The 27,424-nt window shown below is 36.8% G+C and overlaps 1 protein-coding gene across 6 annotated transcripts in view; it reads right to left on the bottom strand.

Moving 5' to 3' along the window:
* Window positions 1-27,424, bottom strand: part of LOC131354484 (G protein-activated inward rectifier potassium channel 1) — an 84,636-nt gene that overhangs the window by 15,189 nt on the left and 42,023 nt on the right. For 2 of the 6 annotated variants that reach the window (XM_058392198.1, XM_058392202.1), the window contains exon 1: window positions 8,482-8,663. The exons of 2 other annotated variants lie outside the window; for them this stretch is intronic. The gene's annotated coding sequence lies outside the window, so the exon portion shown is untranslated. 2 more of the 6 variants (XM_058392199.1, XM_058392200.1) reach the window with 2 other exon arrangements.

Here is a 27,424-nt window from a genome sequence, read left to right as displayed (position 1 = left end):
TCATAAAAAAAAAAATCTATCTGCCAGTAGAATAAGAAAGCTTAAAAATAGTAGAATATGTGTAAAAATAGGCTTAAAAATCTAATATTTGGTTTATTGTAATCTTTTAATATAAAATAGTAAATACATTTGACTAGGATCTAGAAATTATCACTTGATAAGATGTAATTCTTTTGCATTTTTAAATCATTGGAATTCACTGAATTTGAACAACCTTCCTAAATACAGTCTGACAAACAAATCACTACAACTAATCAGTCTTGGTGGTGAAAGTAAGAAAGAAATACAAGTCAGTGTAAGTAATGGTTCAAATATTGCAACCTGGCAGCAGTACAAACATTAGTAAAACAAGACGTCGCACTTCACTGGCACACAAAAACCACACACAGCAGCAATACTGTCTGTCATTCAAAGTACCAGTATGCATTCCATCACTTTTATCTTACATTTTTTAGTATGTGTACTTGAAAGATGCACATATTATGTAGAGATAAGTTCCTAAAAATGTGGCCTCTGAAGACATGACAGGAATTTTTTTCATTCCTGTAGGATAGCAGTTGCTGACCTCAGTCATAGAACAGCAGGCTTTTTCAATGTCTTACATTATTTTCCATTTTCTCAGTACAGACATATTAATTAGCAATATGTTATAGCCTTGTGAGTCTCGTTGCAATCAGTGCTCATGGCTCTTTGGCGAGACAGATTTGGGTGACAGGCCTCTTAAGGACATTCACTGTTAGCTATTCTGGGCAACAGGAGAGTGATCCCTGACACTAACTGCTCCATAACATCCTGGTCTACACTAGACAAGATCAGACAACTAGTTATATATCTTTTATAAGCTTTCCGTGTGACTATTAAACGTCTACCAATATTATTGGGACATTTACTGTTAGGCTGCTGATATCATGTGCACAGCATCCCTAAAGTGTTTATCTTAGGTACAATAGGTTTGCTGTCAAAAGAAAGTCAAACCTCAAGAATATATATGTAAATGTAGATATAGTTATCACTGCCTGTGTGTGCTCATGCCTTGTTCAACATTGAATAGCAAGGCTGTTGTGAATGAGAGAGAGCGAGAGAGACAGAGAGAGAGAGAGAGAGAGAGAGAGAGAGGGAGAGAGAGAGAGAGAGAGATAGTAAGACAGAAACAACTGAGAGAGACAGGTAATATAACCACACATACTGAGCACTTCTCACATTAGGTAATAATGAGAACACCTCTACCGGTTTCTTTAAGGAAATCCCACGTGTGATAATTATAAAAGCATATTCTTGACTTTTCCAAAACAACACACCCAACATGCAATCATCATTTTCAGAATACCAGAAAGACTAGAAGACATAAAGCTACCTACAAAAAGACCAACAATGAATATTATTGTGAGTGATGAATAAGTTCAGCACATCTTATTCATCCAGTACAAATGATTTGTTGGAATATATGTTTCTGTATATTTATGCAAATTTTACATTCACCAATTATTTTTATTAAGAACATATAAGTTATATTAAGAACTTATACACCCTGCGTATTCATGCAATTATCATGCTGCTGTAATTATCAGACAATCTTGTGGCAGCAGTACAATATAGAGGTGACAATTTAATAGATTACGTTGACTGAGTAAATCTGAATGGAGAAAAATGTGACCGTCCTGGAATTTTCATGCACAACATGAGTACACAAAGTGGTATGACAAAAAGGTCAGAAGAAAATGGCCAGACTGATTTATGCTGACAAGAGGACTTACAGTAACCCAAACAACCACTCCTTACGTGATGAGCAGAAAAGCGTGGTAGAATGCATAACATGTGGAACCATGAAGCAGATTGGCTACTACAGAAGAAGACCACATTGGCTACCAATTCAGTCAGCCATGAACAGGAATCTGAGACTACTGTGGGCACAGATTCTCCTAAAACTGGGCATCTGAAGATATGAAAAACAACAGGCCACTGTTAAGATTCAAAACTGCAGGACATCAGCAGTTTCTGAAATACTCTGGCACCAAAAAAACATGCCATGGTCAAAGTCACTAAGATCAAAGTCGCTAAGATACTGTTAGATGTAAACATTAACTGAAGCTCTTAAGCTGCGTCTGCATGATGCTACAACATGATGATTAGCTGATTGAACACTTGCATCTGGACAAGTCTTCCTAAAAAAAGTGGTCAGTGAGTATATATGTTTGAATAAAAGATCACCTGTTGGCTGCGTTGCCTAGTCTACAAGATTTATTCTTATCCCTATGAAATGTGATATACCTGAAATCTGTTAGAAATCCGTTCCAAGTATTGATCTTTTGGGTTCTTTCTCAAGTGCCTTGAAGTAAGTGGACTAAAGGATATCTTAAACAGTCACAGTATCCTTGTTTTATTCCTGAGGTACTGGAGGATAAAACAGGATAATCACATAAAACATACTAAAAATAATAATAATAATAATAATAATAATAATAATAATAATAATAATAATATAATTCTGATCCCATTCTCGAAATATTTCCAGGACAAATTCAAATATCCAAAATATAAAAGTCAAAGTCAAACGTAAGTATTTTTCAGGATCTATAGACTTTTTACTGATTATATTATTCTAAGGAATAATTATATTCCTAAGAAAATAAATTTTAGAGCAGACAGTTAAGTAAATATTTCTTTCACTAAGTTCACTTCAGCTATGTAGTTAAGCCTGGATCCAGTTCAGTGATTGAAAAAATGTTTCCCATGTTTAATGGCATAAATATTGCATCATGTCTAATAGTCTCTTTGAAATCTGATGCCCTATAAAACATTAACATCTATTCTGAATGGATTTGAAATGTGGTATTCTATTAGCTGTGGCTTAATGAAGTCTTATTCATCCCACCATTCCATCCATTTCATTCTGTAATTGTTGATAGCGCAATTCATTTTACTTCCCAACTGCTTTCAGTTGCTTTTAATCCCTTCAAGTCATTTGAGGTTATTTCTGAAAGCTGTTAGGTATGTGTCCTTCCTATGCAGAACAAGAACTTCTGGTACTGCTGCTGTACATGAGAGAATGTAACTAAACAGATTCCAGAGTTTTTTCTTGCGCTTGAAAGGAATGTACTGTCACTCCACTGTCCAATTTTCTAAGCTTTGTCACCTTGGCTTATCTGTTAGAGAAATGCTTTGCTTTAGCAAATAAGGTGCTGTTTTTTTGAAACAAAATAAGTCTTTGAGAGTTTTGTCTTATATGTTGAGCGTGTGAATGTTGCCCGGCAAGATTTTTGTTCTGTGCTAAAAAAAAAAAAGGCATGCACTTTTGGTGTATGCTCCATATTTTGACAGCACACATGACAGGAAAAAGGCTATTAGTATATGCTCAGGTGACACCCTACATTGCCTATATATGTAACCCTCTTTACCTCTTTATTATCCTTTACTAATCTGTATGGGAAGTACTCTCGGTTTTGTCAACCCTATGAAACTAATTTTGCTGTGCACTCATTTATCAGTAGTATATGCCAAACACAAAAAAAGTGTGTTATTGTAGCACAGGAGAATACTGGCAAGTCTGACGGCCCAGTAAACACTTGCAGAGAGCCTCAATATATACAAACAGGAAATACACAGGAGGAGCAAAATCTGTTCTCTTTGGCCCAAACGTGGGTTCATCAGCATTCACCTTGGCACATAACGCGCAGTACAAACACAGACTGCATTATGCAGGTGGTTTATGGCAAGTACTTAAAAGCAACTGAGACACCTACCTGCCAAAAATACTGACAGCTTAGATCTTACACTGCTCTGGGTAGCTAAGAGTCAGCTTTTCAGTAGTTCTACAAACAGTCCATATAAACAGAAGATGGAAGAATTTTTGCAATTTGAATGTGTATTGTGAATGTATCATGTCACTTAAAAACATGAAGTAAAAAAAAAACATTAATTATTTTATAGGGGATTACACAGAAATATGGAAGGTGAGTACAGCATGTGCATTTAATCATGTTTAAAGTTTATATAAAGTGTGTAAGCATATTTTGCCATAATAACACTACAGAAACTTTATGGAACTATATGTACCAGGAAACATTTGTAAACATGTCAGTGAGTTATATTGGGCCTGTCGACCTGTTTGTTGCTGGCAGTGTATTAATTAATGACTTCTATTATCTGACAGTTATCATGTGATTTTATCTAGAAATGTGGAGTTCAATATAAATAGCCAAGTGGTTAAGCTTTAGTTTTATCTGTATAGTGAACCTGAGACTCAGCTCCAACTCTTCACTGTAATGGGGATTATAGATCTGTCTCTTTTAGACACAAGATATTGAATGCAGGACTGAAAATAACACACCCAGCATGCGGGCAAATCTTTTAAAAAACGTGACAAGACATTATTTAACTCAACATACCATGGAGTATTTTTAGAAATGAATAGCATCAGAGCCTTCTCTGAGATGTATGTATTTTGTGAGCTGATCTCTGCACTGAGATGCAGACGAGAATGAACTGGCCAGATAATTGACTTTTAAACTAATGAGTCACTGGGCTGCTGCTATCTAGAAGGCTTTTCCTGCTGAACTCGATACTTATACTGTGTAAGATAAGGAGGGTCGATGCAAACAAGACATGCTCACACTTAAAGACAAAAAAAAGTGTCTTAGTAAATTTTCAGTCACTTCAACAAGGCTGTATAGATGTCCTGGGGAGCAGAGCACAGTTCTTCAAAAATAATTAATTAATAAATAAATAAATAAATAAATAAATAAATAAATAAATACATACATCCATCAATTCCATCATCATCACCACCATCAAATCATTCCACTCCAGGTATTGATATCCTGTAATAGATCAGTCTCATCAGGACAGAAATGTTTCAGCATAGGATAAAAATGATCAGTCAGAAGAATGTTCTATTGATTTGCAGTGATGATTCCCTCTAACAGGACAGGTACCAAAAGTGTCTCCTCAGTATAATTGAGCCACCAGTCTTTCCTTTAATGTCTCACCCATCTTCATATCTTGTCAAAAAGAGAAAGAGGAAAAAAATCGAAGGTGAAATACTGTGCATTATAGAAATGCACAAAGGACTAAGACAGTAGAGTGAGGAGAAAAATGAATGATAGGTGAGAGAGAGTGGGGATTGATTGAGTAGGAGTGGGCTGAGAGGTACAAAGAGGAGCAAAAAACACAAGTACGATAGACGGTGTAACGGAAAAATGAGACGTGAATAGGTAATCTCAGAAGAGGGGCTCTGTTGATAAACAAAGGGCTGGTAATAAGGCTGGATTACACTAAGGAGCAGATGGCTAGATGACTCATTCATCACTGGTAAATGAGACTGAGAGACCTGCATGAGAAGGAGAGCGAGAGGGAGGGAAGAGAGAGAGACTATACACTACCCTTACCTTGAGGTAAGATTCATAAATATAGCCTCATAAAGTACACACCATGACACAAAATCTGACCAATTCACACCCTAGGAGCACTACTGAGCTGCCCCAATCCACACAACATCCATCTCAGCTGTTATTCTACACAACAGACAAAATATACACTTCATCAGCCACATGAAGAAATTCAAACAGCTTCAGGTACAAGGTTATTTTGAAATCACTGAATTTAAGAAATGCAGGTTCATCCTATGTACTTGAAATTCTTTAGCAGAGAGTTGTGAATTCCCTTCCCTCTTGTCCTTGCTTGAGCAAGATTGTAGGATGCTCAAGGTCATGTCCATATGCAGGCATGTTTGAACTGTGCTGTGTCGACTCTAAGAAATGTCTGTAAAGAGAAAGACAAAATATAGCTCTATCCTGCCCTATAGCAGTATAGGGTACCTGTGCACCACCCATACACACACACACACACCCCAGTCCTTTGTTGTTGATAGTGACTGGAGATAGGCTCAAAGCAGGGGGGAATCACGTGAATATGCCCTCGTCCTGGGATACTGGGATCCATTTGTCCAGTAATGGCTTTTCATATGAAGGTGTGGAGGTAACAGCAGGAGATATGGGTGGGAGGGAGGGAGAGGAATGAACAGAGGGAGGGACAGCAGCTGATCAGTTGTCATCTTGATGTATTTCAGACTACTGTTCTTTTCACCAAAGGAAACAAAACCTAGCTGGGACTTCATTTTGCCTTACATGACTGCACACAATACAAATATGTACTCTATGTACATTACAAATATGTAATATGTATAATATTGTTTCTTGGAATAATATCAGTACAAATTCAGGCAACATTTCCTGGTTGAATTTGAAATGGCTTGAGCCATAAATGCTCACTATGATAATAATAGAGGCAGTGGTGGCTCAGTGATTAAGACTCATGAGAAGGTTGGCGGTTCAAGCCTCTGCACCTTTAAGCAAGGTCCTTAACCTTCTCTATTGTATCATGGCTGACTCTGCTCACTGACCCCAACTTCCTCCCAAGCTGGAACAACTGAACTACAAAGAACATATGACAAACACTTCTTCTATGGAGATTATTTTAAAATGATGTGCTGCTTGAACCTTCCATTCTGCATTAACGATAACAGGAAGTGATAATGAAAACATGGTGACGTTTGATGTAAAATATGCTTGTGGTATTTTTACAGAAAGATGTAATGATTAGGCACAGATTTGAAAGTGGCAGGTACAATACTCAAGAGAAAAGGGGTGTTCACCTTTTTTCTCATTTGACCCTTTCTGAGCATGTGCAGGGCAATTTCTAGACACTTCCAGCAGTTTTTAGATCAACTGCTTAAATAATTTACTAGAACTAATTAAAATAAAGCTGCCCCACACCCCCACACACTCTTAGCTCTTGCACGCTTGAATCATAAGAAAATATTCATCCGCTGTGCTGGGGGTATTTCCCGAACGTGTGTTCCTGCCTGCATTGCTACGCTCTACGTTGCTAAGTGACCGACATTCACACAAATATGTCTTCTGTAGAATATGAATGATAGGAAGCTCCTGATATGGGTCCCTTTAAAATATGGCGTCATTGTGCTATATGACTGATTGGTGGTCTTGATTGCGGATTTCCACAGCCTACAACAAAGCATGTCATGTTGCTATTACTGTGTGAGATAACCAACTACTGTAACCAAAACAAAATCAGCTTTAAATGTAGTCCACTGAAACCTTTTCCTTTTTTGAAATCAGAAACTGGAGCATTTTGTTCTGCCTCCAGCAGCCTAAAACTACAAACCAGGAAGAAGAGAATACATTGAATCACAATGAGAATACAGTCATCATCTCAAAGAAAATTTCATCTCAAAGAAAAGGGGTTTTTGTTTGTTTATTTTATGTTTTTAAAAAAATATGTTTGAGGAAATTGATGAAAATTTAATCAGCATACTTAGAGTCGTAAACACATCTGATTATAATTTATTTTGCAAAACAGTTGCAGTTGTACTCTAATTAGTGGGGAAACATCTTAAATCTGCAGGTACAGTCATAAAAACTGTCTGAGGAGACTAGAAATCACTGAATTTTTATATACTTAGAACTGCTTAGATGTGCAAAAAGATGGCCTTCTCCTTTAAAATGCATTAAAAGTTAAAATGCAGAAAAAGCAGAGGAAAACCACTTCTAATCAATGCTGCATGAACAGCATGACGTGACAATGATTTATGGAAATTCATTATGACTAGCTGCCTCTACACCTGCGAAATCCTTAGCATTATACATTTCTTATAGTTAATGTTATAGCACCCTGACACTGTAGTATACAGCGTGCTTGTTTCAATATCCTGCACATATACAAATGATCTATTTCCAGCGCTCTTGCTCTATTTCTTTGCCTCACAGGATTAAATACTCAGATACTCTTTCCAGGTCATTTTTTGCCAGTGTTTGCTTAACACTCCCCCGACTGCACTGGAGTGGGAGCAGACCAGCCATCGTCCAGAGATCCAGGACTGGATTATCAACACACACTCACATGCAAACACACATAAATCAATGAGATATTTCATTAACGCAAATGGACGCTGTCCACTGAGGCTGTATCTGGTGTAATGTGTGAATGGGCTGCTGTAGAGATTTTTAGCTCGTTAAAACTAGACCACTAGTCTAAATGCGGTGAATAGACTGACCCCTCACCCCCCATCGTCACGACAACAGAGTGGTGGGTCAGTGACTACACAACTTCTCATAGCAGAGGCATCATGTGACAAGGCTGAATGAGCACACTCATATCAGCTCCATCCTCTCTGCTTCACTTTCTGCTTCTTTTTTTACCCCTAGCTAGCTCTCTGTCCAGATGTATAACGTTCCTCTTTTCCGGGTGTAAAAAAAAAAGAAAAAAGAAGCATGTTATTCTAGTCTACTTAACAAAAGGCAAACAATTTTCAAATCAGGTGATTATGGAACTCATTACATGAACATTACACATTAATATTAAACCAAAATTTTACAATCGCTATTTTTGACATTCCAACCAATAACCATAATAATAACAAATCAATTATCCAACATCTTTATGCTTGAGGAATAAAGGTCCACATACCTGTTACTGAAGTTTATATAATTCATCAAGTAATATCCAGAATGGCTATCTCACCCCATGGTCCTATCCAATATGTAGAAAATGCCAAGAGGATACTAAAAAGCTAAACTATGAGAGGATTAAGCCCCCTACATGCAGCGTTTGGGAGAGTGAGAGCGCTGTGAGGTGTGTTCCACTCTGATGTGAGATCAGCATGTGAACACTCTCAGGTCCCTCTGCTATTGTTACAGCAGAGAGCTCTTCACTGAGCATGCTCCAATACAGCACGTTGGCATGGGAACAACAGAAACACAAGGCTGTCCAAAAGGACCTCTGAGCCACATCTACCCTCTTTATCTCCCCCACCTGCTATCCCAAGAGGGCAGTCCTTGTTTTTGTTTTCCTGAGTAATTTTTTTTTTCCGTGAGACAAACCTCTGAAACTGTGAACATGAGACTATGTCTACCACATACTGTATTTAAAGATGTATAACAAGCTAATGTGCTTTATTCTGGTGGGAGCTGGTCAATCTGCATGTCTATATTATTGTCCAGTTATGCTACTCTTTAGTCTTTCAGATGGGCTGTCGATTTTGGCAATATTTCAATCTTTTTAATATTTAATGTCTTTTCATTTCACTCCATTTAATCTAACAGATCGATGATGATGATGTGCTCTGAAATTAATGAATAAATTATGTTAATCTGAAACATCCCATTGACTCCCATATTGCATAATGGAGCAGACAAGCTAGGAGAAAGAGAAATCTCCGTGCAACAAAAAAGGGGACAGTGTTATTTATTTATTTTTTATGGAATGCACCAAAAACAAACTGGTTCACTATAGGAACTTGCTGCAGGATGCTGCATCATTCCTCTGGATTCCTATGGGACAGCTTTCAAAGTGTATTGGCTTCGCAGTGTAACTGCAGTATGCCGAGCCATATGGGGGCGGCTAATCCTCTCTGCTACCACATACGTTACCAGCAAACAAAAAACAAACAGCTTGAGCGTGTGAACTAGACGTCAAACTGAGCCTGTCAATGTGCCATAATGCCAGGTTCAGTATGTCTGAAACTGAAAGCAGGCTGAGGGATTTCCTCATTATTTGTATAAGTGGCAGCGATCCACTACAGTAACAATAAGCAGGGCATTCAGCAGCTCCATTCCACCTCCCCAGGGAGACTGCATATATTTACTATATGTTCCTGTTTCAATGTCTTACGTCAGCAAAAATGTACAGCAGCCTACTGTCTTGGTTTTCACTAAAATCAAGATAGATGATTAACAGCAAGAAAGGGGCAATAATCTTATATTTCAAAGGTAAATGATTTATATAGAAATGCATGCTTTATTTAAAGATTTCACAATGGAAATAGAAGATATTAGGAAGTGCGAGGAAACCGGAGAACCTGGACGAAACCCACACAAATGCGAGGAGAACATGTGAAACTCCATACAGACAATAACATGAGCTCAAATCAAATCAGAGACCCTGCAGCTGTGAGGCAGTGCACCAGCGTGCTATCCAACTGCAATATTTAACAAACAAATGAATCGTTTGTTAATCGTTATGACAATATTGGGCTTTGAAGCCTGCAATCTGAATGAATAAATGAGCACTCAAACAAATCACATTAACTTATTATAGTTTCTTGAGCACCCTGACAATATCAGATGCAAGATGATTCCTGCAGATGTGTTAATAATTTATTTACACGATTTTAAAACAGAAAAATCCAAACATTTTGATCAAGATATACTGTATTAAAGTATGTTTTTGGACTTATCACACAGCCCTAATTGCATAATACTTTATATGCTTACACTGCAGAGCTTTGTACCTCTGGACATGGTTATATGTGTCTGAATGTATGTTATATTTTATAGCTCCCTCAGTTCTGTACAGAGCCTCCAGTTTAACACACTTGAGCATCCATTCACAAGCCCATAAATGCATCAGTCATCAGTTTAATTGCACAAAGGGGTCCTATCAATTTTCTCCGATGTCAGATTTATGAAGGTTGTTGAAGCATAAAATACAGTATATTTTAATTTGACAATCCCTACTGAATTCAAATGAATTAAAGATAAGCTCTCGCTTTCACACTAGTTGTACTGTCTTGAACAAAGTCCTTGCACATATACAGATAGATCGTACATTGCTCAGTAAATCAAGACAGAAGTCATAAAGTAATTAAGATTCAGGACATCCTGCAGGTCACTCTCCGAGTCTTCATACTGCAGTCTATCATATTAGGGTCCTGAGGCTAGGTGATAAAACATGATTGACTGATGGCCTTGGAACTGAGGCGGCCCATTACAGAGCACTGGCACATGTGGCCGTGAAGCAACACAGCCATATAGGCAGTGCTATCACAACAAAAGACCATTCCTAATTTATGAAGGTTCTACCATGTTGTTAATAATTTATCCACAGCTCCACACAGCGGCCATACAGACACTGCATCTTTCAGTCTAAAAGACATGAAAATTCTTTCAGTGGAGGGCTGTTATTTTTTCTTCTATATTTAGAATTTCATATGATCAGCATGTAACAGAAGGGAAGTAAAGGGTGACTAGGATATTAACATAACTAATTTATTTCAAAGAGTAATGTTCATAAAAATAACATAAAATCTCATCACTCTGGGGTGAATTTTATTTTAAATGATAGTGAAAGCATACGTGCAGTAACTAAGTAGAAAAATACTCTATGACATACACACAAAATGAGCTGGACCTGTTGTGTTTCTGCTACACTATAACTCAGGCTATTACAAACAATACACAGGAGCCGATCAAACAAGTAAATTAAACTATTTCTTCAGCTGGCGCAAGATATTACAGGACCTGCTGAAATCTCCAGCTATACATGATTCACATTGGCACACTTCGATGAGGGGTCTCATCAAGGAAGTAGAAAAAACACAATGGCACAATTACACCAAAAGACAAAAAACCTGACTAATAATTAAAGGGGTTCTGAGTATTATTCCCCAGTAATCACAACGGCATTGAGGTGGTGTTTGGTATCATGCAGCTCTTTGTTCACTGTGTTGTTTTCATGGTGGATTAGACACAGGTCTGAAAGCTATAGTTTTAACCAGCAGTTGATATTCCACATACAGTTTTAAATGTTTCAGTGCTTCAGAAGAGAAATCTTTCTCCTTGCCTGAATGCAAACAGGGTAGAATGTGATTAAACTCCAAAGCAGGACTGCTCTTTCTGCAGATGAAAATGATGGTATGGTTGGTGAGATTTTGTAGCTCCTAACTTGTAGTGTCCATTAAAGAAAAATCATATGATAGCAGCTGAGATTTAAACATGTTTTAGACATACTTAGACAAACATGCTTTAGACCATACTTAACATGTACCATAGTGCATGTGCTTTTATTTTCACATGCATGGCATGTGGTGTCATTTTTTTTAGATGAATGTATTATTAATTCTTTCACATATTATACACACATGATGTCACAATTGCAAGGCATTTAAATGTAATCACATTTTATTTATACAATCATGTACAAAATCATGAGCACATGAGCACACTACTGGTGTGGCACAATAGTAGAAGACCATTACTGTAGCAAGTTAAATCTACACTCCAGACCTGCCTGATTCATCCTGATGCCCTACTTTTTGTTGGAGTACTCATCACTTGGAGGCTACTCGCTGCTGCTGAGAATGACCACACAGATATAGCCTAGAGATACATGGGATCGCTGTGGATGGTACCACTTAGAAACCATGAAAATAGCTTTAGAATGCAATTGCCACAATCATTTTTGCACTCAAGTCTCCATCAGTGAACAGCTGATAATGTCAACAAGTTATAAGATTAGATTATATCTAGAATGAATATCCTGGATATGCAATTGCACTTTTTGATCTTCTGAATTAAACATCAATTAACCTCAAACATAGCGTGGCATGGCATGTGGGTCATCTAGTACAGTCTTAAGTTCATCTCATGCACAGACATGCAAGAATCCTGCTTGGGCAGTACTAATGCATTACAACCTGTCCAGTGGAAAGCCCACATTCCTCAGATAAGTTTGATTTATAAAGTCATAATAGTCATATCTAGTGGAATAGCAAAAATTTCCACTTGGGATTTGTGAAGGCATATTAATCACATAGTGCCTGTTAAATGCCTGAGTGTTTCTCAGGTGTTTATGTGTACCAGTGTTAGCAAGGCAGCTGTTACTGTTATCATTTATACAAAAGAAATTGATTTTGTATGATGATTATTATTATTATTATTATTATTATTATTATAGTTTCCTTATTGCTAAATTGTTCAAAGCAGAAATGTGGGGATATGAAATGCCCTAAAAAAGGCCATGTGTTAATAGTGACCTGAGGTATGCTTTTAAAAATTGGATATAGTCTTAAAATGTGCAGTTCAATAAGGTCCTGTGCTAAAATTTTAAAGCACTACACATTCATTCACATTCTCAAGGCATTAAGTTGCACTTCTTTTAGTATTTCTGTAGTACAAATAATGTCTAAACCAAACTATATGGGTAGTTATTTACAGAAATATTATAGAGTTTACATACTTAGTTATTTTCCTTCAATTTTCTCCTTAATGTGGTCACCTGGCCACCTGCCACCCACCATCCAACACTTCCCTAATATACAGCAACACACATTTGTTCTATGACACGTGAAGCCAGCCATGCGCCTCTTTTCAAACTGCTGCGTATTCTGTTTAACAGGAAAACGTAACACACACCATAATGCACATACTTACGCCCGGAGAATTAAACACACCCTAGATGATAGGGCTGATGTTTTAAGTACCTTTTACCTTAAGTGGATTTTTAAAATGCACATTATGTTAATAATAATTACTAGTATATATTTAAAACAAATTATACTTTAGAGATATCACCAGACAATGAGTAAATGAGAGTCATTAATTTATCACAGATGCATGTAATCATAATATAGATGAAGGTTCCTGCCTCATCATTTATCCACTTCCTGCTTGTGCACAATGCTTCTTTAAGAAGGTAGACAGATAAAGACTGCATAAAAAATATGCATTTGAGTAAATATAATTTTGTACTGTACAATGTTAGGCTTGGTAAACAGTTTGGTAAATGAATCTGAACATTTTTACACCACAAAAACACAATCTGATCACACAAAATTGCTCTGAGCAAACATCCCCAATGCACAGCAGTGTTACCAAATGAACGTAATGACCCAATTAAGTGCTTCCCCAGCAGCATGGAAAGTTTGATTAGTTCATTGATGAAAGAGACAGAAGTAAGTCAATATTTCTCTAATGGTAACAGCCCGCATCGCCACATGACAATGTCTCTCACTGGTTTTGTGTTGTTGTATAGAGCCTGGCTGAAGTCACAAAATAAATATTCTACGTTTAAGTAAATAAATAATTGGATAGATAATTAATTAGCTACACGAGTATCTTCACAGTACTTGGTTTCCTCTGATTTTATAATTCCCTAATGCTTTAACTGAACAAACAGCCCTCAATTCCTCCATACTATAACTGTAATTACACAACAGTGTATTTGTGTTTAAGGACACATCAGTGGTTTCTAAACGCTTTCCTATTATGGAATATGCACATAAAACATCGCACAAAAAACAGAAGAAATTTTCTATTCCAGCAACATATCACCTGTATTTATTCACTAGAAAAGGATAAGATTAACTATAAAACTAAATCTCTCTCCTATTTACTTCACTCTTTCTGTCACTTAAGCCTGTATACAGAGAACCAAGCTCCACTGCATATTCTTTAGGATGCCTCTCAGCTTAGCAACAGTGTTCATATAATCAAAGGTTTATAACAGTCTTTGCAAACAGATTCACCACATCTACGGTAAACACAAAATCATTTTCTCTACACCCATTCAACAAAACAGTCCTGACTCTCCTTATAGGAAGCATTCGGGGAAAAAAAATCTTTATGTTAAATAAGAGGAGGAGAGAGCCAATGCTGATGCACTGCCATTTGCACAAAAGAAAGGTTTAACATGGCCTTTCAGAGCAAAAAATGCAGAATATAAAGTACATTCAGGCTCCGTGGGATGTGCAGATGAACCAAAAAAACGGGCAGAGATGACTATATTACTGGCACCATGAACCTTTCATTTTCCTTTTTGTAGAATACATACATAATACTGCATTTTTATGGAAATACTGAAATAAAAGCCCCAAAGGAACAGTTGATACTGGACTGCACACTGTCACCACAATCACAGAGAGAAAACGAAATGTTTCCATCACCAATTATGCACAAAAGAAAAGAGCATATAGACCATATACTAATCAGACAGTGGATCAAAATCTGTGAGGAGTATTGAAAATCATTAATATCCATGTCTCTTAGCTCTTCAAATAAAATAAATCAAAAAGATTTGAGCCCCTGCTGTGAATAAATGACAATATTCAGTTATTCAGTCAGGCTCCCTGACTACTGTATTTGATAAAACGCTTAGCAGGGAAGGTAAAACGCTCTGCATGGCTATTTCCTCTTTTTCAGAATTTACACCAGGCAGAAAGAGAGCTAAAAGAGAGGGACCTGCATTCAGGCAGCTCATTTAAAAAGTACCCAGCAGTTTCATAAAACAGTAATATAATTACATACACTACAGAGCAGGATCAGGAGAAATGCAACACAGCTCACACCAACTGCCAAAACTACCTAAACACAGAGGACATCCAGTCTGGCAACTCAGCTCCATTAAGTGTTATCTAGCAATTACAAAAGGTTCTGACCTGAATTCTCAATGATCCTAAATTACTTAGCGAACCATTTCACACACCCTGCCAGGGACCTGGCAACACAAAATGGGCCTGAACTGTCACCTCATAATGTAGGGTTCCATAAAACAAACAAACAAATTACGCAGATAATCTGTACTCAAGATAATTTAACTGCATAATATTTTAACTGATTATTACCGGTTATTAAATGCAGATCTGACATGATTTGATGCAATCCTGATTTTAGTCACCTATAAATTCACTAAAATATTTGACTATCTTGATTTAGCTTCAGGTTTAAAGAAACTTTTTTCAGCTAATGACAACACTGATTCAACTCATCTCCTATTGGCCATCATGTTTTATGGCAACAATCTTGTCAATAATCTTGTTTTATGACAATAATCTTGTCATCCTGATCTATGCTATCAGATAACTAAGGAACCTGATAATAAAACCTGACTGGGCATGTTGTTATAGCCAAATATCAGTGACAGGATGATGAGGAATGGTTACTGTTTTGCAATAAAAACAAGTATTTTATTCCTCTTACCTTATTAATGATTGATGTGTCATTTAACTGCCATCATACTGTTCTGACATCATACTGTTTGGACATCATACAGTTTATAGCTAAAATGACTGCTGTGGAACCTCTACAAGACATGATTGTTTGTTATACACTTATGCACTAACAGCTACAAACAGTTGTCCGCTATCCAGCTGTGCTTATTTTTGTCTCTCTCTTGAAGATAGAAATACAATTTAAAAAAATAAATAAATAAACAGAAATCCATTTATTATTAACCTTAGATTGAACCAATAGAATAAACATAACATAATAGTGCCAAAGAAAATGAATCAACAGTTTCTGACTGAGAATTCAACAGTATTTTAGTATAACTGTGAACAACTAATATAATTAGCTTTCTTTTATACACAAATCTTAGTTTGCTATACCTACTTACTTACACAGGCTAAGATCATTTTGCTTTATATGCAACTGGCTTTATTTGGTGAGACAGGTCCCGAACCATGAGTCAAATGCATGACAGTTGGCAACCTTACACAGCACCCATGGAAAAATACTAGGAGCTGTAAGACTTGCCATGTCTAATAAAACTAATTGCTCATAGAAACCTTGTGTGCAGAAAGTGAATCAATCAGCATGGCAGGTTTCAATAGTTCTAAATACTAAAACCCAATTATGATGCCATTAAATAGGCTTCATCCATTTTGCTCTTTCAGGCCAAAAACATTCAGCCATGAGATTTACCCTTGTTGAAATAAAGGACGTGAGCTAATTATGCCAGACAGCCGCTGGGAGTTCATGGTCAGTGGTCTCTGTGAAATGAGAGAACTGACTGATACTGCTCTGCCTGCAGGGCCTGCTGCTCTAACAGACACTCTGTAAAAGAAAAAAAAAAGAAAACATTCCTGTCTTTCTCTCTTACAATCATGGCTCAGAATGTAATGCACACAGAAATACCAGGGAGAGACAGTGGCTGCTTCTGCTCTTACATTCAACAAATCAATATATCTTCACTCTTCACTCTTCACTCTATCTTCATATCTTTTAAGCACCATGCAACTTTCTCCTGCTTCAAGGCAGAATCTTCGGATTTCTTCTACACTACAGAAATCACAGTTTTTGCTTTTTATACATATATATTTTTACATACATCCTTAAAAAGCATTGTTTAAAACAAGCTTGTGTATTCACTATGAAAGCTATGACTGAATTTCATTTGCATAAGGTCGAATCTGTGTTGATGGCATGACAACCAGGTCCAGAGAAACGAATAATAGATAATGTTTACTACGCAAACACAGTAACATCTCTTACACTGCAGCACCAGCTCTTCTTTCCAGGTGTTTGTAGCACAGCATGTACTATTGTGTAACTTGGGAAATCTCCAGTGCACATTCAGTTCAATTTCACTTTAATTAATTTGTATGGACATTGTCTCAAAGCAGCTTTACAGAAATATAGAAACATAGAATAAAAATTAGAAAGTTTATAATTCTGTGTAAACAGTCTGACACTGTTGGCTATGAAAATCTCAGGAGATCAACAGTTTGGAAAATACTGACATTCAAACCAGCCCTTCTGGCACCAACATCCATGTCATGGTCAAAGTCACAGACATCACACTTTTCTTCATTCTGACGAACATTAGCTGATGTTCATGACCAGTATCTGAATGATTTTATGCATTGTATATTATGTGCAACCGGCCACCACATCTTTTTCTGCTAATGCACTAAATTCAGCTCCAAGATTATTGGCACCCTTCATGAAAGAATGTATATAAAAAGCAAAGGAAAGATGTTTTGTCTTTATAATTAATTTGCATAAGTGCATACTGAAATATCATTTAAATGAAGAATGTCACAGGGCAGCTAAATACATTTGGAGACTAACTGTCCTCTTCCACATACAGTACATGAGCTATGTGCCGAGCATAATCAACAAGGAGAGAGAGAGAGAGAGAGAGAGAGAGAGAGAGAGAGAAAGAAGGAGGGAGAGGGAGCACACCCAGAGAGTAGAGTCAATTAACTTGAAGATAGTTTTATTATGTTATGTCTTTCTAATTGTGCAGTGTGTAATTTCCTGCCCCATTACAGTGATAACACTGTTGATATGATGGGTCAAGATGAACAGATTAAATCATTTTTCTCAGCTTTGAACCCCCAGGATCTGACACTTAGCATGTAGCCTTTTTTATTGTCTTTTTATGAGGGCAAAAGGTACTATTCATTTATCACTATATGTCTGTGACTGCTAATTTTAACAGAAACAGTGGATTCTATTCAGCTCAAAGGCTGATGAGGTGAAACACTTGCCAAGAAATAGATTGAGAATACACATAGTGAAAATGCCAGAGGTGAATTAATTCACGTGATCTTCATTATTTATTGATGTCTACATGTTTATTCAACATTGTGGATGTTGCTGGGAAGACAAATAAAAGGTGCAGTGAGTCAGATTTTTGTTTCATCCATTCTGACCATTATGTTTTAGGTCAGACGCAAGATAGTCAGGATGTTTGCTCATACATTCATATTTCCATTTAGATCTCACTAAATTACAGTATGTGAAAATGTCAGAAATTGCAGTATTTTAAAAGAAAACATGCCGTGATAACAGCACTCTAAATGAATCACTAAATAAATAGATTCAACTACTCTTATCTCCTTTGCAGATGACCAAATGAAGGAGCAATGACTTCATCCAGAAGTATAAAGTTGGATAATAGCCAATCACTACTTCATAAGATGCCTTCGATAAAGTGTAATTTAATTCTATTTTCAATTATACAGGGATACATAATTATTTGGCAGTAGACCTAATTTGACATCATAAATGAGTAGAATAAAATACAAAATAAAAAATAAATAAATTAACTACGATAATCTGTCTCAATCATTCCACTGGGCGTGGATAGGTCCAGTAAAGCATTAGAAAAAAAGAGACAAACCACAATTACTTAATTACTCCTCTAGTGACCCCTGCTTATACAATGGACACTCAACAGACTAAAGTTCAGATTTGGTCCAATAATTTATGGATAACTACTAGAGCCTGTCTGGCTTTAAATGAAAAGTGTCCATTAAGACAGTAATCAGTCCACATCAGCTGAGCACTGCTTACAGAGTCTATACATTCACTGGTCTTCTATGCTGCAGACTTTTAAATTAAGTATAGTGCTATTGACTGCATTTAGTTGGCTATCTTTAACAGAAAAACACAAAGTCATTAAAAGACCCTACTTCAGAAGACAGATAAATCTTGGTTAAAAACATGAGTCAGAGAATTGAGAATTTCCCCTTAAATTAGAATAGAAATAAAGTAAGGTGCTCTACAGTCACAGTATTCATTGAGATAAGTAAAATGACATTATTTTATAAACAACTGACTTGTTTATAAACAAATGTCACTATGACAATAGATTTTACTATGTTTAGTACACATGACCCTACTGAGGTAATGAGATATTTTTAAAAACCTTTGACTATTTTTGATATAATATAAACAGTTAAATGTCTAAAATGTTCGTATTAAATTAGAATTAATTTATAACATAAATTTTTACACACTCTCAATAACATCACATGATTATTTAGAAGAAGCAAATGCTGGGTCGGATGGCTACAGGTCAGTTACAACTTCTCTCCACCTGGCTGCCATAAAAACTGTAGATTTCACATCTACACAGTTGAAAACTGTTGACTTTAGAACCACCGAGAACTCTTTGGTTTGTCCCTCTGTGGACCCTTTAAAGGTTGTGATGGTAAAGAACATTACTGTTATAGAATATTGAAGCAAATCTGAACAGGAGCGTATGAAAGTATTGTCCTGTCTTCACCACAAAACATATGAAAAAAACCTCAATTATAGAAACATAAAAATGAATAAAATAAGAATAAAAGAATAGTTACATCAGGCATGATGTTGCAGATAAGTTATAAAATGCAGGCAAAGACTGAACATGCAGAAAAAAGGGCACTGTGTTAACATACCTGAGGAATCGGACATTCACACTGGATTCATTAGGTCTTTTAGACTCTATATTAAAATTTCTGCATTCACAATCCTTTCAGCTTGTTTCATACAATCATCAACTTCACGCTGTGTAATTTATACCCTGTAAAGAGACTGTTTAATATCCAGCATATGTAAAGACTATTTTAAAGTCTGTGAAATGTGTGAATAGTGTCTAAACAACAGGTCACCTACAGTAATTTTGCAGAAATCTTTATAATTTCCCCAAGTTCTGTCTGTCAAATGATAAACTGACATGCTATATCTGGAATGTATTTGATCAAATATATTGAAACACTGAACAATATTCTAAGCATGTGCTAGAAACGAGATACATTTCAAATGATGAACTATCAGGACTCACCTTGTCCACATCCATAATGCTGGAAATACCCTCGACTGCGGTTATGAACATGAAGTATGACATGGACTCGGAAACATTTTTTGGCATGTGTATGCCACACAGTAACACGATTAAACCGATGCAGCTGATGTTGGACAGATGATGGCGTTAATACTGACACTAGCTGGTGCACTGTTAGATATGCGCATATGGTCACTTACAACAAGCGCGTGCTCCCGGCTGGAACCAAAGTCCACCGATTCGCGTCTCAGTTAAACCCACGGTGTTGTCTTCCACAAGACTGCAGTGCTTATATCCACCTTAAGGCACATGACCACGATCACATCGTCCAGCTAAGCACTTTTCTCAAAACTACATTTTCACTGAGCTAGGGCGCGAGCAGAAGCGGCTAAGCTACCCAGAGTGAAAGCAAAGGATCAGCCTTGAGCAATTACGTTACCCTGGAAACGGATACGGATATTTCTGATTGGTCAGTGAGAAAGAGTCTCTGTCTTATTAAAGAGAGAGAGGCGAAAAGGTAGGTTAGTCTATATCACGCCTAGAAATAAGAAAGAAGAAGGCTGTTTTCATTTATAATTATTGCTACTTCAATAACATCTATTATTGTAGTAGCACATTTTCTGTTATCTTCCCTCTACATTTTTTTAAACATTTTTATGATACTTTTTAATTTTCCTAAATTGCTAACAACGTTGGTTAATAAAGTAACTGATCAGGCAAAATCATGACTACAAGGATTTAAAAGACTGGAAGGATGAAAACTTCCCAGAAAGAGGATGAATGAAGACATTTTATATGATTTCATTTGAAAAGAATTCATTAGTCTGTGGATTGTTATTGCTTTATGTATTCTCGCTCCACAATGAAGCCTTTCCCTTTATCTGCAAAAGACACTGAAGCTATTTAAATACATTGTTAAGCATTTATTATGCCTGATTAGCTAAATTGCATTTGAAGCTGTTTGAAGCCAGAAAATAATCCCCTATATCACAAAAACTGAACTGTGTATTAATGTGTCAGCTTTTAAACCAGTAAAACATAGTGAAACTAATAATCCTTTAAACTGTTCTGTCCATGGAACAGCCTTTAAGCATTATGCTTTGCTTAGCAATCAACATTTGCTGTTAATACCTCATATGGTCAAATGTATGTAGACGTCTGACCATACCGCCCATATGTGACCATAAAAAACTATAGCATCAACATGGAGTTTGTCCGTAGTTTGCTGTTTTAACAGCTTTGACTCTTCTGGAAAGGCTTTCCACAAGATGTTGGAGTGTGGCCATGTGGATATGTGCTCATTCAGCCACAAAAGCTTTAGTGAGATCAAGCACTGATTTCAGGTGATAAGGCCTGGGCCACAGCCTGCGTTCCCATTTATCCCAGTTCCATTAGTTCCACTGAGTTCTTCTACATCACTCTTGCCAAACCTTTTTTTCCATTAAAGGAAATGCTACAGCATACAAGGACATCCAAACATACAAAGGCATCTTGTACAGTTGTGATCTTTGTGGGAATTGTTTTGGAGAATAAACACATATAGGTGTGATGGTCAGGTACCCACATACGTTTAACCATAGTGTAGTTTGCACTGCATGGAGGAAGAACTGTTCATAGCAAATAAATCATTACACCACATGAGAGTGTGTGTTACAATGATTGTACAACAGGTATGTTTTTTGACACTGTGCCTAAGAACAGCCTTACCTGTGGGGAAAAAAACCCACTGTAACACAGTCTGCAGCTTCGTAGTTATCAGGTTCATCTGGACAGTTTTGCAGCATATTTTGCATGCAGTATACAGGTTAGTTCTCTGCCATATGATTTGTTTGCTCTGTTTCTTAATTTTAATGCACACTATTTTTTAGCCTGTCAATACAGACTGTAATGGATTCACTGTCACTCTGCAACAAACATTTTAAGTACACTTCACACTGTTCACTGTAGGGTGTGTGTGTGTGTGTGTGTGTGCAGGACATGATGGTCTCACAGGCAGCTAAAATTAGATTCTACACAGGGGGACACATGTCCCCATATGATTAAACATGTGAAGCATTGGCACAATTAACCAAACCATTGCTACATTTGTGTATGTTTGTGTTTTTTGTGAAGTAAGGATCTAACAGCTGCCTTTGTTTTAAATGCTAATAAGAATTATGAGCTCATATTAACACACAATCAGCAATACGTCTGTGCCTAAAATTGTGTTCCATATAAACATCCATTTCTGTCTAAATTGAATTATGAACAGTAACAACTTGTTATGTTGTGTATTTAATTACTAGACATTGCAGGAAACCAAATAAAGTTTTAATGAAATTAAATGGGATAAACAACCAACCAACCAAACTACAAATACCAGAATGCTGCCTCCATCTTGTGGAAGACATTGAAAGTTCTTCAAAAGTTGATTTTAAGCTTATGTACCTTCTCTTATGTAAAAAAAAAAACAAAAAAAAACATGCACTATAATAATAATAATAATAATAATAATAATAATAATAATAATAATAATAATAATAATAATAATACTGTGGGAGGCTGGGATATGTAGAATAACAGGCTTTTAGTTTTTTATTAAGCATGACCCATCATCTAAAATAACTTCAGCATATATTTGCTGTGATTGAAATGAAAATCTAGCAAAGTTATTATAAAAAAAAAAAACTCCTGTGCGCCTGCATGAAGTAGGGAGAATCATTTAGATGCCCTGTTCTCAAAATGGGTTTTAGAGACTCACAGGGATCTCTAAAGCATACCCAGGGGGTCTGTGATTTTTACATTTTACAGTAGTAGTCATGAGTTTTAGATTGTCAGTACAATCTGTACGGATTGGGTCCACAGATACAGTTGAAGATGTCCCTGCTTTTGAGTACTCCTGTTTTTCTGAAGTATATCCATCTCTGCAGCACTCCACCAATCAAGCCTTAGAGGCTGCGTGCTGCAAAGAAAACACTTAAAAGACTCTCATGCCATGAGAAACTAGATGCTATAGTCTGATTAGCATGAACACCAAGCATTAAACCTGAGAAAACAGGAACCACTAATCACATGGCTAATTCCATCACTTTGGTGGCAGCAGCATGGTGTAGAGATGATTTCTAGCAGCAGCAGAAGATGATGTTTTAGATGATGAGAGAACATAGCACCCGCAATATACCTCATTTTATGATTTCATGATCTAATGTGGGAAGCAGGAGGTACTGAGTTGGAAATTTTCAAGTTCCCAGGTGTTGTGAATGCAGCACCCTATCAGCTAAACATTATTGCAAACGCTATTGTGGGTAATATTGGAACCTATCAACCAAAATGAAGCAATGAAGTTTAAACTGGAAAAAATAAACTACAAAATTAATCACACAAAAAAATTTGGTGGTCCCTCAGCAGGATCCCGTGCTCTCATTGACGCAGCCCAGGTTCGATTCCTGGGCAGGGCGCTAACCCAACCTCTGATAAGTTAACACAGTGCCGGATTAAATGGGAGGGTTGCGTCAAGGAGGGCCTGTGCCAAATTGAAACATGAGGACCAAATGATCCGCTGTGGCGACCAAACAGAGAGTAGCTGAAAGAACAACAACAACTAAAGATCACATGTTAATTATAAAAATCAATACACAATACCCAACCCCATTAAACACCTTTGGGATAAACTGGAAGGACAACTACACACCAGAACCTGACATCTATGCCTGACCTCACTAATGCTCTTGTTATTGATTGGGCAAATCCACACAGCCACCCTCCAAAATCTAGTGGAAAGCCTGTCCAGATGTGTGAAGGTTATTAAAACAGTAAATGGGAAATAAATCTGGAATGTAATGATAAACAAACGCATATGGGTACGATTGATCAGGTGTCAACATATGTTGGGCATTTATTGTAGAGTAATTAATGATCGTATGATTGTTCAACAAGAATTTTTCCCCAACATACTGGATTTTTAGCCCCTTTCAAAACAAAATAAAACAAAAACAAAAAAGAAACAGTATGCTATGCTTGCTGATACAGGGCTCTCATGGCTGGTTTGACATAAGTCAAGCTCCAGTTTCATATACAATTAATTACAACTATGTAGAATTCTAGTTTGTATGTAATTTAAGATTTTATGTTATGCTTTTAATTTATAAAGAAATTGCATGTAAATTGTTTGATGGGACAGTCAAAGATTTTTCAACATAATACTTTATTTGTACTGAATGCAAGCACAAAGAGCGTTAACCATGGTGAAAAAGCATTGTCCATTTGTCCCCTTCTTTCAGGAATTATGATGTGATTTTAACTGAATATTTAGTAGTTAGCAGTATATAACTCTATGGATTTTGATTATTCTGAATAATCTAGCATTTACGTCTTTACCTAAATACAATATCCACTGAGTTATAAATCTATTGCACGTTGTAGCCTCGATCCAGCTTTGACTGGATTTCTTTTCTAAACTGCAGGTGGCACTATCTCCATTGATAATATATGTTCTACAGTACATCTCTATCAGTGACCCTGCTGGGAGTCAGTAAACTGGTCAACTGAAAGATAACATTCAGTACCTGTTTTCTTCAAATTATTGATTAAGCCCCAATATAGCATTTCATTTTCATCTTCTTTGACACCAAACTGGTTATTCTCTTTTATACAGTATGATAAAGCAATGAGTGGCATTTTATGTAGGCCCTTTGGTTAAACTATAACTGAACAATCCTTACATATGGAGAGATGATCGATATTGTGCTATTATGTAACACTAATGTAGTATTAGTTCACATTGTAAAACATTGTCCTTAGAATAAATCTCATCGTTCAGTCAAGGTTTCAGTCTGTTGTTGTTGCAGTACCACCTTGAGGCCCACAATTAGACCTGATGTCTAAACAAGTGAAGAGAGCAATAAATCTGTTTCTCAAACAATGACTCACTTACTGCTGAAGTGTTATATAGGAATTGGGATTTATTGGCAATCCTTTCCATCTCTTTTAAAAGTACCCTTATTTAAAGTACATATTTACATCGAGCACTTGGCAGATTTTCTTATCCAGAGTGACTTAAGTAAGTGCTTTGTAATCTCTATCAAAAACATCCTCATTCTAGTACAAATAATCTAGCATCTGAGAATTTAAGCTAAAACCCTGTGAAAGAGGACTTAGGACTACAAGAAAACCACACGGTACAATGCATTTAGTGTACATATAGTATAGATTTAGAGGAAGAAGAAGGAGACTTAATTTTTGTCACATATACATGACAACACAGTGAAATTCCTTACATTTTCCTCACAAATTTTCCTCACATATCCTAGATTTGGAGGTTGGGGTCAGAGCACAGGGTCAGCCATGATGGAACAGGAAGGGTTAAGGGCCTTGCTCAAGGGCCCAACAGTGGCAGCTTAGTGGTGCTGGGGCTTGAAACTGACCTTCTGATAAACAACCCAGAGCCTTAACCACTTGAGCTACCACTGCCCCCTGGCAAAGTGTAGGGGCATCCGTGATTAAGGGCCTTGCTCAAGGGTCTTATGATGGTATCTTGGCAGTTCAGAGGCTTGAACCCTGACCTTGTAATCAGTGCCTTAACCACTGAGCCACCACTTTCCTGTATTATAATGTTTAAGTAGTATTAAAACACTATAATATTGATTCAAGGAATAGGTTCTCAGAAGTGGTTTGGTAAAGCAGTAAACCAATGCAGCCCAATATGCCTAAAACAGAACCAAGCCTAAAAGTGACCTACATTCTAATCTCCTTTTTTTGACAGAAACCAAGGTGCTCTATTGATCCCTGCTTTTGATTGAGAGCATGGATGATATTATTCACCATAATTGCAGTGACTGTAAGGAATGAAATTGTGTGTTTGTAAGCAAGTGTGAGAGTCAGTGAAACTCTCGCTGACTCCGCTGGCAGCAGCGTCTCCTAGCAACACTTCTAGAATGTACAGTATCTCTGGATCTCATGGGCTCTGCGAATATACGGCTCCTGTGTGTTCCGCAAGGCCTTTGGTAAAAGATTCATGAGGCTTAAATGTGCATTTTAAAGCCATCTTTTTTTTATTTTTTACATTTAAAATATAACTTTTCCTTTTCATGTTTTTTATCTGTAAAATGTATTGCCATGATAAGTAGTCATTTGACATTGGCTGATTAAATCAAACATATTGTTATATTGTTATTAGAGCATTGATACAATAATAAATAACAAAGAAGAAAAACCCACTACAGTGAAGTGGCACAAAACCCAATTGTCCTATGGAAGCTTTGGTGTTCCTAGGTGTCCAGAATTACAATGAAAAAAATAGAATGGTTGCTGACGTTCTTCCTTTATTTTCTAATTGGAGATGCCTTCTCAGTCGAAACGTAAATGCTGAATCCAGCTCTGACACAAAGTGAAGTCGACAGCATGGAGGATTAGATAGGCCTGCTGAAAGGTTAACAGAAAGGAGAGATAAAGAGAGAGAGAGAGAGAGAGAGAGAGAGAGAGAGAGAGAGGTGGAAAGATAGATGGGGAGATGAGTGACATATATTGTTGCCTCTCTTGTAGGAGATGGAAATTTAGGACAGATAAAGACGAACCTAATCATCAGACTGACAGAAAGTGTTGTTGCTCTGACAGGTTTATGACTTCCTGTGTCCAGCAGCTTTGCCAATGGGAGTTGTATCTACTTCACAGAGAAGAAATATATTCACTGTCCACTTTATTAGAAACACCAGTACACTTGCAAATTAAAAGTTATCTAATCAGCCAATCATGTGGCAGCAGCACAGTGAAAAAATCATTCAAATACACCTCCAATTAATGTTGTCAAATATATGAATGATGAAACGGTGTGATCTTGTTAACTTTGTTGCATGGATGTTGGTAGCAAATGGATTAGATTGAGTATTTCAGAAACTGCTGATCTGCTGGGATTTTAACACACAGGAGTGCAACCTGATGTCTTCTGCTGTTGTAGCTCATCCACCTCCAGGTTTGATGTGTTGAGATGCTTTTCTGCTCACCACGGTTGTAAAGAGTGCTTTGTTAAGTTACTATAGACTTCCTGTCTGATCAAACCAGTCTTGTAATTCTCTTCAGATCTTTCTCATCAGTAAAGTGTTTCAGCCTTCAGAGTATAGACCTTCTAGATTGTAAAGTCTAGAGGAAGCCGTCTCTGAAACACTCACACCAGCCCATTTGCTACCAAAAACAATGCCATGATTAAAGTCACTGAGATCACACTTTTTTCCCCATTCTGATTTAAATGTGGGCAGTTGTATAGGTGTTCCTAATAAAGTGGATGGTGAGTGTATAATTACATTATGTTTTTGTGCAGTGCTTCATA

The sequence above is a fragment of the Hemibagrus wyckioides genome, linkage group LG06, assembly GCF_019097595.1.
Source record: "Hemibagrus wyckioides isolate EC202008001 linkage group LG06, SWU_Hwy_1.0, whole genome shotgun sequence".
NCBI lineage: Eukaryota > Metazoa > Chordata > Actinopteri > Siluriformes > Bagridae > Hemibagrus > Hemibagrus wyckioides.
Note: the sequence above shows the minus strand (reverse complement) of the source record. Positions and strands in the feature narration are given on the sequence as shown.